A 13492-nucleotide genomic window follows, 5' to 3' on the forward strand; every position below is an offset into this window, starting at 1 on the left:
TTCCAGGGCTTTGGGTCTTCTGCCCCACTGCCAAGAATACTTCCCCCCACCACCCCAAGTTCAGAAAGAAAAAAGTGTTGCTATTCATGTGATAATTGTCAAAACCATAATAAGTGCCAAAGAAGGCAGTGCCAAGAAATCATTAGTTCAGTATACGTCTCGGATTTCTGTAATGTTCAGTTAATGGGCCAGATTTCACCAGTTGTTTTTTTTTTTCTTGTAAATTCTTCTTGGTTTGTTTTTAGCCATCTTTTAAAAGAATTGTGTAAGCCAGGCTTATAGTGATTCTGCATGAGTTAAAGTTAAATATTTAAAAACCTGAAATACTGTTTTAACAAATTTTTATGTTCCATTCTCATTATATATATTTTGGCATGCTAATTCAGAAGACCAAAATGCTGCACCGAAAAATTTACTGCCCCCTTATCACAGCTGAACAGTGTATCTCAAGCACATAAAGCACATAAACATAGAAGGAAGATAAAATAACCCAACCATCTTTAAATCTTCAAAATAATTCTGATTCCTGTAAAAATTTAACATCCAGAAAAATTTAAGAACATGTTTTAATCATCATGGTATATGTTGATGCAAAATATTTTCCATAAGTGATACACCCAATGCTTCAAATACACAGTTTTATTGTTATCTTTCTAAATAGTTCATCAAAAAATGTCACTGTGAAATTAACAAATATTAAAATGATAGTAACCAACCAGGACCTTAAAAGCAAAGGAAAAGGAATAGTACAATTTTTGTTTGTAAACCTATTGACATAAATAGTCTGACCTGTCACAAATTACCTTTCAGCTACCGTATGTTATGTATAGACCCGTCAAAACTGATAACATTTTGCTTTCATCAGTTTTGTGTTAAATTCTGAAAACCTGAAATGTTTATTGTGGTGAGGTAACCCAATGAATCTAGATAGCATGCATTCCCTGTCCATGTTTACTTTGGTAAGAATTCATAAATGGAAAACTGTTTGGACTAAACACCAGGGTTATTGCTTCTAAAAGCCAGCTCATGGATTGTTTAATAGTATTTTAAATGTCTGCTAATAAGAGTCACAAAAAAAGCTCAGAAGAGTAGAGAACTGGGTCCAGAGACGATCACACAGTAGTCAAGAAGATTAACATGCCACTAGGGGACAGCAGAAAGTCACAGAATGAGGTGGTGCCAGAGAGACCAGAACAAAAGGCTTTTCTTTGTCGAGAGTGAGCGAGAGAGAGACACTAAGATGCATTTCCAAACCAAAATCTTTTACAACTGAAGTGTTTGTAACTGTATTTTTTAAAAGCAGTGAAAAATATTTGCAAAAATCTATTTTTAGATTGCTAAGATCTGTGTACCAGAATGTTATAAAATATACATAACTATCATCTTGGCTAAATAAATTCAAATATGGACTATTCTGTTTTCTGCAGTTGAGAGTGAAGGAAAGTTTGAAACATCAGAGGGAAAAAAATGTGAGTTGCAAAACACATTAGACTGAAACTATCAATGACAAAATGCAGCTGTGAAATACTGAAAAATTTTTAAACAAAGCTAAACATACACAGAATCCATTCTGTTTTCAACGAGTGACTATCTGAAGAAATAAAAGTAACTAGAAAATTGATCAAACTAACCAAATATCCTATAAATCAAGGTGTTTATGCTCTCCCACAATATATTTGTAATCTTTAAGCACAATTTTGGCTATTGGTTTGAGTTGTAATCATAGTTCCAGGGGACTGGAAATTTTAACCTCTACAATTATTTTAAAAGCTAATGCACATCCTTTAACAATTCAACTCACTGAAATGGTAATTTATACTTCTATATTTATACACTTAAGCATCATTTTAAGTGCAATAGGCTCTGCAATTCCAGGTGACTTACCTGTAAAGCAAATAACAACCAAACTTAGACTCTAATATCTTAAATTCACAGATCACTTTCCTTTGTTTAATCTGCTTAAAACTTGGATCACTGAATGCTCAGTTAATATATCCTGTGATAAGGATGCTGATAAATTTTGCAATCATTTTTTTGGATTCTAGTATTGCTTCTTGAATTCTATCCTTTATTCTTATTTTGTGTGGTATATGTATACCATTTTTACCACACAATAACAATTTTCTCATATGTCATATGATCAAAAGGCTGAAAACAATTTGAGAAGTCTAGTTCATTTCCCTGTTATCTTTTGTTTTTTTTTTTCTTTAAAAATTGTTCATTAAATATGGCAAACGTTTGTTGGTCCTAGCTTTAATATTCAGATATGTCAAGCATGGAATTTTTAAATTACTAATAACTGGTATATATTGTAACATAAATATTTAAAACTTTTTTCCCACCACCAAAACAAAATTTTGAATAAAATTATACATTTTCTTCCAAATACATGCCATACCCATGAATTTTCATTGTCTTATCTTTAAAACAATGTTTTAAAGATGAATCTGTTTACCTGTTTAAGCTCCTCCTTCTTTCTGTAATGTACTTTCCCTTCTGGTCAAGTATCCTGACTCTTACACACTTCTAGAATTTAGTATTTCTTTTATCCCAGAGGGCCTTTATCCCTAGATCACAAGTATTCCTTCTTTAAGGGCTCCTTTTCCCCATGGGTTCCTATTTTATAGAGAACATTCTCTCTTTTTATTCTGCAATTTGAACTGACTCCAAAAAATAGTTATAATAATTCCCTCAACATATTCTAAATCCAGAGGAGCCTACCTCTGCACGCCACTCAAGGTAGAGAAGATCTTCCTAACATCTTGCCTAAATCCCATCTCCTGCATTTAAGACCCTGCTGTCTTGTACTATCCTCAGAGGAAACAGAGACCAGCTGTTCCCCTCTACCTGCAAAGGACTGTGTTCCTTCATGAACTTGAAGACTGCTATTAATTCCCTCCAAGTCTTTTCTTCTCCAGACTAAACACGGCCAGTTCCTTTACCCTTGTTTCATTGGGACTGTTTCCCAAGCCTTTCATTATTTTGCTGCTTCCTCTGGACCTTCTCCAAATTCTGCACATTCAGCTTAAGTGGTAGGACCCTAAAGGACACAGTGTGATAACAAGGAACTGATTAATATTGCATATAATGTAGATGTTCCCTAAATTCCCTGAATTGTGACTATCCATCAGTATCTTTGTATAAAAAACAAGGCTCTGTTTTTAACCTGTAATTGGTTTGACGTCCACTATGGCCTCCTGTACCTTTTTTCTTACTTATGATTGAATAGAACTCTCCTTTTTTATACTTGACGCTTATTTTTTTTTCTCTCCACTGACTAACCACTTTTTACCAATGACCTTCACTCTGCTTTTTTTCTACTTGCTTCTTAACTATCCTTTCTTACTTTGGTTGTTGTCTCTTGTTTAAACTCAGATCACAATATCTTGCATAGCTATCAGTTTCTCAACCGTTTATTTATAATGCAAAATTAATTGAAATAATTCTTTATGTATTTGTTCTCCTTAAGCTGACTTTTAATAAATAAGATCAGTGAGTTTCGTAGAAGGGAAAATATCTGGAAAAGATTAACATTACACTAAAAGCTAGATAAGTGTTCCTTTTAAAAAGTAAGACTTGGTTAATGCAACAAGTGTAAAAGGAAGAGAGAAGAGAGGGTGTTTGTGTGTATGAAAAAGCATAAGTTAACTTCTAGAACACTGGAAGCATTTGCCCTTTACTCCTTTCTTGCCTCAGAAAAGACACTGAGGTTTGTGATTTCCCTCACAACTGCACACTCTGTCATGTCTAACACTTTATCTGTCTACAAAGAAAGATAGAGAAGATAGATATGAATAAAATTATATCTAATCTCTCCCATCCCTAACACTTATGAATTACAATTATCTTTTAGGACGTTCATCTTGTAGAGTAGGTTATAACACTTATAAATTATATTCAGTTTTTAGTCTGGAGAGAAAAATCTGAGGAATAATTCTGCAATTTCTGAGTAGTTTCCATTGTGGACCACTGATGATTAAAAGGTTCAGTAATAACAATGAACAAATGAGAGAAAAACTGCAAAAAATTACTACGCAATTCTGTTATTGCCCAAATATTATGCTGTGAAAAGAAAGAAAAAATTACAAAATCATGTAGGTTTAATAGAAATATGACTTCATAAGATAATTTTCAATTCAGTCATCTAACATAAAAGAACAAAGTTACTTTTGCAAAACAATCATTTTTTTTATTTGTGCTACATCACAAACTTTTTTTAAAAAGAGATTACAAGAAATAGAAAATGACTTGCATTGTATTACCCATTCATCTCTAAACTAACCTTTACCCAAGAAAGGAGGAGAGGGAGGGAAAGAAATAAAATGAAAAAATATAACCTTCAAAATTTTATTCTCACCCAGATGTTAGTCTATAAAAAGAAGGTTCCCCAACATAGACAGTCCAGGACTCTATTGTTTCCAGCACCTGCTTTAAAGTTGCTGAAATTGCAAAGAAAAGTTAACTCTATTTAACATATGTCTAGTGCATACAGGCCCTTTTATTGTTTCTTAAACCCTTGAATTACCTTTGTGGAGATAATACTATCTTCAAATAAGTAGACAAAAGTAAAGTTCCCCCTCCGTTTATATAATTTCAATTGAAAAATTATTTATTTTTACTTAAAAGTAAAATTAGCAAAACGTTTGGGACAGTACGATAGCTGTCATCTGACACACTGTGAATATAACCAGACTGTTGACTTACAGAAGAGTCTTATCTGAAGGTCAGAAATGCAATCAAAAACCAACTAAATACAAAGGGAAACCAGTGAAAGGAGAATTAATCCATCTCCAATTATACCATTTATGGTTTGTTGTTTGAGGGCTTATACAACTATTATTTATCTGAAATAATTAGAGCTTTAGAAAAAAAAATCTTAATGTAAAAATCTCCGTAACGAACTCTACAGAATATTTAAAGTCAAAAGAAATATATGAGCACATGCAGATTTGCAGCCAGGAATGTGGCACAGAGCTTTCTAATACGTTTGTCTAGGTGTGGCATGTGCAGAGGAGAGGCACATGGAGCCTGTGACTCATCTGTTGTCCCCTGAATGGGCAGACACCTTCACTGGTAAACATCAGGAAATCTTTGCTCTTTCTGTTTCCTTTCCTTCTGCCGAGGATTTTCTCTTCCTAGAAAGGGAACATTATCTCTTTCTCGCTCAACCTCTGTAGTCTACCGTTTTTCTCCCCGTTTAGGATTGGCAACTCACTTTTGCTGTGTAACAGTTACATTCATTGTGTTAAATTCTATTTGTATCTTACCTGGGTGACGTCCCATCTTTATTTCCCCCTTCCTAAATAATTTCTGTCTTCCTTTCTGTCTCTTTCTCCTTAGAGTCTCGCAACATTTTCTCTTATTCTGTAACCTCAAGGTGCAGCTGAATTCACTGCTCTCTTCCTGTCACTCTGGACGCTCATCAGGAGCAGATCTCTTTTCTGACCTCTCTTCTCATATAGTTGTACATGCATTTGGGAAGGACGACTTATGCCTTAGGCCAGCGTTAGGCAAGGGGGTCATAATACCCAAGGAAACGCAAAATGTCTCAGGAAGAGTAGATTTTTCAAAATATTTTAATGGAGAGCACTGGCAGATGCAAAACTTTAAAAGTAATATCCATAAAATATGATCCCTCTGTGTTTCAAACACACTGTCTTTATATCCTGCAGGTGTTCTTCAAGACCAAGTTGAAGCGCATTCATTTAAAAGATCTCTCGCTATTTTATTTTACTTTTCATTTCCCTAAAGGTTTTAAGTGATTTCTTCAGCACAGTTTACTAAAAGGAAGATAGATGCATTTGTCTACTGAATCTGAATACTTTGGTTTGGCTCCAACAAAATGTATTTTAACAAGTCTATTCTTAGTAGAGACACAGTTTAAGTAACCTACTGTGCATTTCATTTGTAAATAATTTATTATTGAATATAAATGTCCACACATTCCAACGTGTCCAAATCAACAGGAGGCAGGGTCTGGTATAAGGGTTCACTATTAGCCAACTACATTTTTGTCCAGATTGTATGCAAGGCATAGTTAATATTTAATTTAGTTTATAACACTGAAAGGTTCTGGCATATACCTCATTGTCATGATATACAAAGCAGAATACACTGTGTCTTCCTCTTGGTGAAAGGAAAAATGTTTAAACTTCCCACCGATGAAGCAGTCTGAGAAACTGGTTAACTTTTAGTGTCTTTTTTTTAATCCCACCTTTAAAAGAAACAATGAGCATTTATATGTATATTCAGCAATGATTCCAACCCACCCACTCCCCCAAAAAGCTCTGATGCGTTTTCCATCTTTGGATCACACTCTAGGAGACTAGAGAACAATCGGTGGGTTTCACATAGCACCTGATTGATATTTCCAGGGAGTGAAAGCCTCCACTGGCAGATTAGGCTGATATTGCATATTCAAACACATACAACGATATATTTGTCATTGCTATTGACCTTTATCTCTCCAGTTTCCTGACAACCTTCTACAGTTATTGACATTACAAATACCAGCAACAACGTGCAGGGCAAAGTATAACCTTTCATTTACCTTCATGTCCCTCAAATGACTCGTGTAGGTAGTTTCAACAAAAGCGGCAAACAATGACACTGTTGATTTTTTTTCCTCTTAACTTGCTAAAATGTTTTCCATTTTCCTCTTGTTCTCAGAAAATCATGCCAATAACTCTCTACAAAGGAAACGATTTCAAATGAATACAGGTAATTAGAAGTGTCAAGAAATCAGCAAAGTAGGGTGTCTGCCATCATTTCTTGGAGAGAATGCCAGATTCCCTTTCAAAAAGGTCTTTGTCATTTTTTAATGGAAGGTAATTAATGTAGACTACAGTAAAATGTACAGGATCCCAGTCGTTGTCTTTCTTGCCATAGAAATGGGACCATAAAGATGTTTTGATATCTAGAAACAATCTTCTGAGGTTATTTTAAAATGACTTTTAATTACAAAAGTAGTCCTTTTAATCTTTTCATTTTAAAAGAAAAAGGATTTAGAAAGGGGATATTTATTAGGAGACAAAAGACAGAATGTTTCACAAGGAAAAACTGTATGGAAAGTGAAACAACAGGATTTTATAAAGCTGACAAGATTCAATAAATTAGTCTATATCTCAAATGTTGCCAACAGTAAGAGAAATAATGCATAATGTCCTAATAAAGATAGTTATACTTTTAACGCTATGACACCTTGGACACAATCAGATCTTTTTTCCTCAAAAACTACACCAAACTATTTAGCTTTTTTAAAGCCAAAACTCCATGAGACCCGTGACTCATAGGTATTTATTAAACATGAGAATTTTTAGGACTATTCCTATTCTTTTATGAATGAGGGTGAAATTTAAGCCAATTTTGAAATTATCTGAAGGCCATAATTTCCCACTGTAAGCTATTCAAATGGAATAATCCTTCTAAGCTAAGTTTTTACATGTACATACATATGAAATTATTCTCATTTTATCTCTTGGTTCTCCAGAAACACTAATGTTTCTTCACTTAATGTTTCATTATCTTGGGATAGCAAAAAAGTCTTAATCATAATAAATATAAAACATTGAAATCTGAAATTAAAGTTATAAGGTTATTTCAATATTGATGACTTTAACATTGAAACATTAATTAATTGGGAATTATGATAAAAGTACATATAAGTACTCAATAGGTATGACCATCATTATCTATTATTGAGAATAAGATGGACTGAAGAAAAAATATAACCAAAGCCTTATAATAAATCTTTGTCAGTGCAACAAGTAGAATAACATCTTATTTTTCATAAACCTCTATCCTGAGATTATTCTCATTCATGGAATTCATACCACTCATCAAACGAACAAAAGAAAAACACTCAACTGTAACTGATGTGCTAATCATATGCTATTCCATTCACCAATAATATGCTTCTGGAAATCAGGATTTAGTGTATTTTTGTTTATAAGCCAGTCAAATCAAATTTTCAGAGTGAATGAATCTGGCCATTTTAGAGAAGAGACCACACTTCATACAAACATAATCTTTAAAGTCTGGCATTAAACTAATGTATAAAGGGCAGTGCAAAATGTCACAGAATCATTGATAGTAGATATTACTCCAAAGGTGGGAGAAGTAGCTAAGTCGTAATGAAGACAGAGGCTAGGAAAAGTGGCTTGTTTGATATACTCAGATTGATCAAGGCCGAGGCAAGTTTTATAAATAATGGACCCACAATTTAACCACCACATAGAGGAAATAATCAGAGACTATTTTAGTTACTAAAGATAAAGTGCAGTTCAAAAACTGAAGTGAATTCACAGTATTATGAAAGAAACACAGTCAAAAATCCAGAACACAGAAAGATGGACACAGAAGGGGGGAAAGGTTGCTTCTAAGCAGGACATTGGCATCAATGAAGAGAAATCTGGGCTTCCTCAAGTACCTGGATTTAGCCGATGGTTCTTTCTTGCTTATTTGACTCTGGTTCTTTCAGCCCCAGGAGGGTGGGTGGTCAGGAAAGTAAGCCATCAATGGCAGGATCGTTTCAAGCTGTATTGCTTCATCCTCCAAACCATATAATCTCAGCTCAGAGCCCTGATTCAATGTTTTCTTAAAGCATGTATCATAAAACCCTTCTCAGAATCAAAGGAGGTTGGAAGAGTCGTTTGAAATACCATATTTCAAGCGTAATGTTGTATGACTGGTCTCTATTTCTCTCCTTCCCCTCTTCCTTACTTGTAAATAAGAAATTGCATCAGGATGTGTCACATTATTACCCTCCAAACAAACAATGAAGATGAGTCATTTCTTCTGTTATTAATGACATGGTTTATTGTGTATGGCCTTAAAAAGCAGATCACTGCCAAAAATAAAAACAAAATATTAACCATCTTCAAGTCAAAGATTACTGGTTTCATCATTCCCTGTTGTTCAAATGTATAATTGTAGGTGGGGCTAGTATTTAGCCACTGGGTAACCCAAGACGGGTGGGTCATGGTGGAGCGGTCTGACAGAACGTGGACCACTGGAGAAGAGAATGGCAAACCATTTCAGTATTCTTGCCTTGAGAACCCCATGAACAGTATGAAAAGGCAAAATGATAGGATACTGAAAGAGGAACTCCCCAGGTCAGTAGGTGCCCAATATGCTACTGGAGATCAGTGGAGAAATAACTCTAGAAAGAATGAAGGGATGGAGCCAAAGAAAATACAATACCCAGCTGTGGATGTGACTGATGATAGAAGCAAAGTCCAATGCTGTAAAGAGCAGTATTGCATAGGAACCTGGAATGTCAGGTCCATGAATCAAGGCAAATTGGAAGTGGTCAAACAAGAGATGGCAAGAGTGAACGTCGACATTCTAGGAATCAGAGAACTAAAATGGACTGGAATGGGTGAATTTAACTCAGATGACCGTTATATCTACTACTGCAGGCAGGAATCCCTCAGAAGAAATGGAGTAGCCATCATGGTCAACAAAAGAGTCCAAGATGCAGTACTTAGATGCACTCTCAAAAACAACAGAATGATCTCTGTTCGTTTCCAAGGCAAACCATTCAATATCACCGTAATCCAAGTCTATGCCCCAACCAGTAACGCTGAAGAAGCTGAAGTTGAATGGTTCTATGAAGACCTACAAGACCTTTTAGAACTAACACCCAAAAAAGACGTCCTTTTCACTATAGGGGACTGGAATGCAAAAGTAGGAAGTCAAGAAACACCTGGAGTAACAGTCAAATTTGACCTTGGAATGCAGAATGAAGCAGGGCAAAGACTAATAGAGTTTTGCCAAGAAAATGCACTGGTCATAGCAAACACCCTCTTCCAACAACACAAGAGAAGACTCTACACATTGACATCACCAGATGGTTAACACTGAAATCAGATTGATTATATTCTTTGCAGCCAAAGATGGAGAAGCTCTATACAGTCAACAAAAACAAGACCAGGAGCTGACTGTGGCTCAGATCATGAACTCCTTATTACCAAATTCAGACTTAAATTGAATAAAGTAGGGAAAACTGCTAGACCATTCAGGTATGACCTAAATCAAATCCCTTATGATTATACAGCGGAAGTGAGAAATAGATTTAAGGGCCTAGATCTGATAGATAGAGTGCCTGATGAACTATGGAATGAGGTTCGTGACATTGTACAGGAGACAGGGATCAAGACCATCCCCATGGAAAAGAAACGCAAAAAAGCAAAATGGCTGTCTGGGGAGGCCTTACAAATAGCTGTGAAAAGAAGAGAGGTGAAAAGCAAAGGAGAAAAGGAAAGATATGAGCATCTGAATGCAGAGTTCCAAGGTATAGCAAGAAGAGATAAGAAAGCTTTCTTCAGCGATCAATGCAAAGAAATAGAGGAAAACAACAGAATGGGAAAGACTAGAGATCTCTTCAAGAAAATTAGAGATACCAAGGGAACATTTCATGCAAAGATGGGCTCAATAAAGGACAGAAATGGTATGGACCTAACAGAAGCAGAAGATGTTAAGAGGGGCAAGAATACCCAGAAGAACTGTACAGAAAAGACAGTACATGACCCAGATAATCATGATGGTGTGATCACTCATCTAGAGCCAGACTTCCTGAAATGTGAAGTCAAGTGGGCCTTTGGAAGCATCACTACGAACAAAGCTAGTGGGGGTGATGGAATTCCAGTAGAGCTCTTTCAAATCCTGAAAGATGATGCTATGAAAATGCTGCACTCAATATGCCAGCAAATTTGGAAAACTCAGCAGTGGCCACAGGACTGGAAAAGGTCAGTTTTCATTCCAATCCCAAAGAAAGGCAATGCCAAAGAATGCTCAAACTACCGCACAATTGCACTCATCTCACATGCCAGTAAAGTAATGCTCAAAATTCTCCAAGCCAGGCTTCAGCAATACGTGAACCATGAACTTCCAGATGTTCAAGCTGGATTTAGAAAAGGCAGAGGAACCAGAGATCAAATTGCCAACATCCACTGGATCATCGAAAAAGCAAGAGAGTTCCAGAAAAACATCTATTTCTGCTTTATTGACTATGTCAAACCTTTCACTGTGTGGATCACAACAAACTGTGGAAAATTCTGAGAGAGATGGGACTACCAGACCACCTGACCAGCCTCTTGAGAAATCTGTATGCAGGTCAGGAAGCAACAGTTAGAACTGGACATGGAACAACAGACTGGTTCCAAATAGGAAAAGGACTACATCGAGGCTGTATATTGTCACCCTGCTTATTTAACTTATATGCAGAGTACATAATGAGAAATGCTGGGCTGGAAGAAACACAAGCTAGAATCAAGACTGCTGGGAGAAATATCAATAACCTCAGATATGCAGATGACACCACCCTTATGGCAGAAAGTGAAGAGGAACTAAAAAGCCTCTTGATGAAAGTGAAAGAGGAGAGTGAAAAAGTTGGCTTAAAGCTCAACATTCAGAAAATGAAAATCATGGCATCTCGTCTCATCACTTCATGGGAAATAGAAGTGGAAACAGTGTCAGACTTTATTTTTGGGGGCTCCCAAATCACTGCAGATGGTGATTGCAGCCATGAAATTAAAAGACGCTTACTCCTTGGAAGAAAAGTTATGACCAATCTAGATAGCATATTGAAAAGCAGAGACATTACTTTGCTGACTAAGGTCCGTCTAGTCAAGGCTATGGTTTATCCAGTGGTCATGTATGGATGTGAGTGTTGGACTGTGAAGAAGGCTGAGCGCTGAAGAATTGATGCTTTTGAACTGTGGTGTTGGAGAAGACTCTTGAGAGTCCCTTGGACTGCAAGGAGATCCAACCAGTCCTTTCTGAAGGAGATCAGCCCTGGGATTTCTTTGGAGGGATTGATGCTAAAGCGGAAACTCCAATACTTTGGCCACCTCATTCGAAGAGTTGACTCACTGGAAAAGACTCTGATGCTGGGAGGGATTGGAGGCAGAAGGGAGAAGGGGATGAGATGGCTGGATGGCATCACTGACTCGATGGACGTGAGTCTGAGTGAACTCCAGGAGTTGGTGATAGACAGGGAGACCTGGCATGCTGCGATTCATAGGGTCGCAAAGAGTCAGACACGACTGAACAACTGAACCAAACTGAACTGAATAGAAGAGATCATGTTGGTTGCTTAAGTAATGAAATATTATTATCCATAGTCACAAACCAATAACTACTTTTATCCCCCAAAGACTGACCATGCTCTTAGCAGCCTGGTTTCTCATCCCCAGAATACCTACCCCAAGCTAATTCAAGTAATGCCTTTATAGCAACAGGTTCTCCAGCATCCTCAGCAAATTAACTGATATCTTATTGGTTCGTGCTATTACCATATCAATTATTAAATATTTTTGTAATAACTCCTGATGCCAGCTTCTCTTTCACCCAGTGGATTAATTTGTTAAGCCTCTTGAGCATGTATTTTGCAGATGGTAAACTTATTCTATAAAAACCACATTTATATTTTCATAGCTAAGTCAGTTGATTGATAAAATCTATGCTTACATTTTCTACTCAAATTATATCTTCCACACTATTTTTATGTGTCTATGTAACTAGGTAGAATCAAAGATATTTTAAAGATTAGTTTTAGCACCGGAGAAGGCAATGGCACCCCACTCCAGTACTCTTGCCTGGAAAATCCCAAGGGTGGAGGAGCCTGGTGGACTGTGGTCCATGGGGTCGCTAAGAGTCGGACACTACTGAGCAACTTCACTGTCACTTTTCACTTTCATGCATTGGAGAAGGAAATGGCAAGCCACTCGTGTTCTTGCCTGGAGAATCTCAGGGATGGGGGAGCCTGGTGGGCTGACATCTATGAGGTCACACAGACTCGGACACGACTGAAGTGACTTAGCAGCAGCAGCAGCAGCAGCTTTAGCAGAGCTCAGAAGCACCTCTGCAGCCCTTCTATGCATAGAAGACACTGTTTGAATGAGAAGTTTTATCAGGCTCATTAATTTTCATAATAGAATATCAGCTTTACCACCTGCAAGTCTGATGCCTAAAATATACAGCTTTCACTTCAATAATCAGTTACTTAAATATTATTGTGGTTTTATTATGGACTAGGCAATTGACAGCCTCTAATATCCATGGTTAATGTGCACGGAACTCAACTTTTAAATGAGTTCCATCCAACTTCTGCCAAAGCATGGTCAAGACAACCTATATTAGGCAAAGTTTAAAAAATACATTCACTATATATTTCTCTCTGATTCTCTAAAATCTATTACAGAATCTACTTTAAAAAATAGAAGCCAATGGACCTGGGCTGTATTAATTTGGCACTCTGTATAAACACTTTTTATTAAATTAGCAAGTGTTATTGGAATTCAATATGAAAGATAGTACAATGAAAAAATTTTGTTCATCTTTCCTAAATAAATTAGCCAGCATATTACCCATTTCACTCACAAATTTATATCTCTAATCCAGACCAGTCTGAATCTACTTTTCTAACAACCTCTGATGTTTCCACTGCCTCAAAGGCACCTGAAATTCAATATTTAGAATTCTCAACTGA

At 36.4% G+C, this 13492-nt stretch overlaps 1 long non-coding RNA gene across 1 annotated transcript in view; it reads right to left on the reverse strand.

Moving 5' to 3' along the window:
• LOC121819957 (uncharacterized) overlaps nt 1–8698 on the reverse strand; it is a 179542-nt gene extending 170844 nt beyond the window's left edge. The window contains exons 1-2 of the long non-coding RNA XR_006060339.2: nt 8429–8698; nt 6551–6689 (exon numbers count right to left, since the gene is read on the reverse strand). This is a non-coding gene — a long non-coding RNA (uncharacterized LOC121819957). The remainder of the gene's footprint in view (nt 1–6550; nt 6690–8428) is intronic.
• Between the last annotated feature and the right edge of the window lie 4794 nt (nt 8699–13492).

This window comes from Ovis aries, chromosome 7 (assembly GCF_016772045.2).
Source record: "Ovis aries strain OAR_USU_Benz2616 breed Rambouillet chromosome 7, ARS-UI_Ramb_v3.0, whole genome shotgun sequence".
Taxonomy (NCBI): Eukaryota; Metazoa; Chordata; class Mammalia; order Artiodactyla; family Bovidae; genus Ovis; species Ovis aries.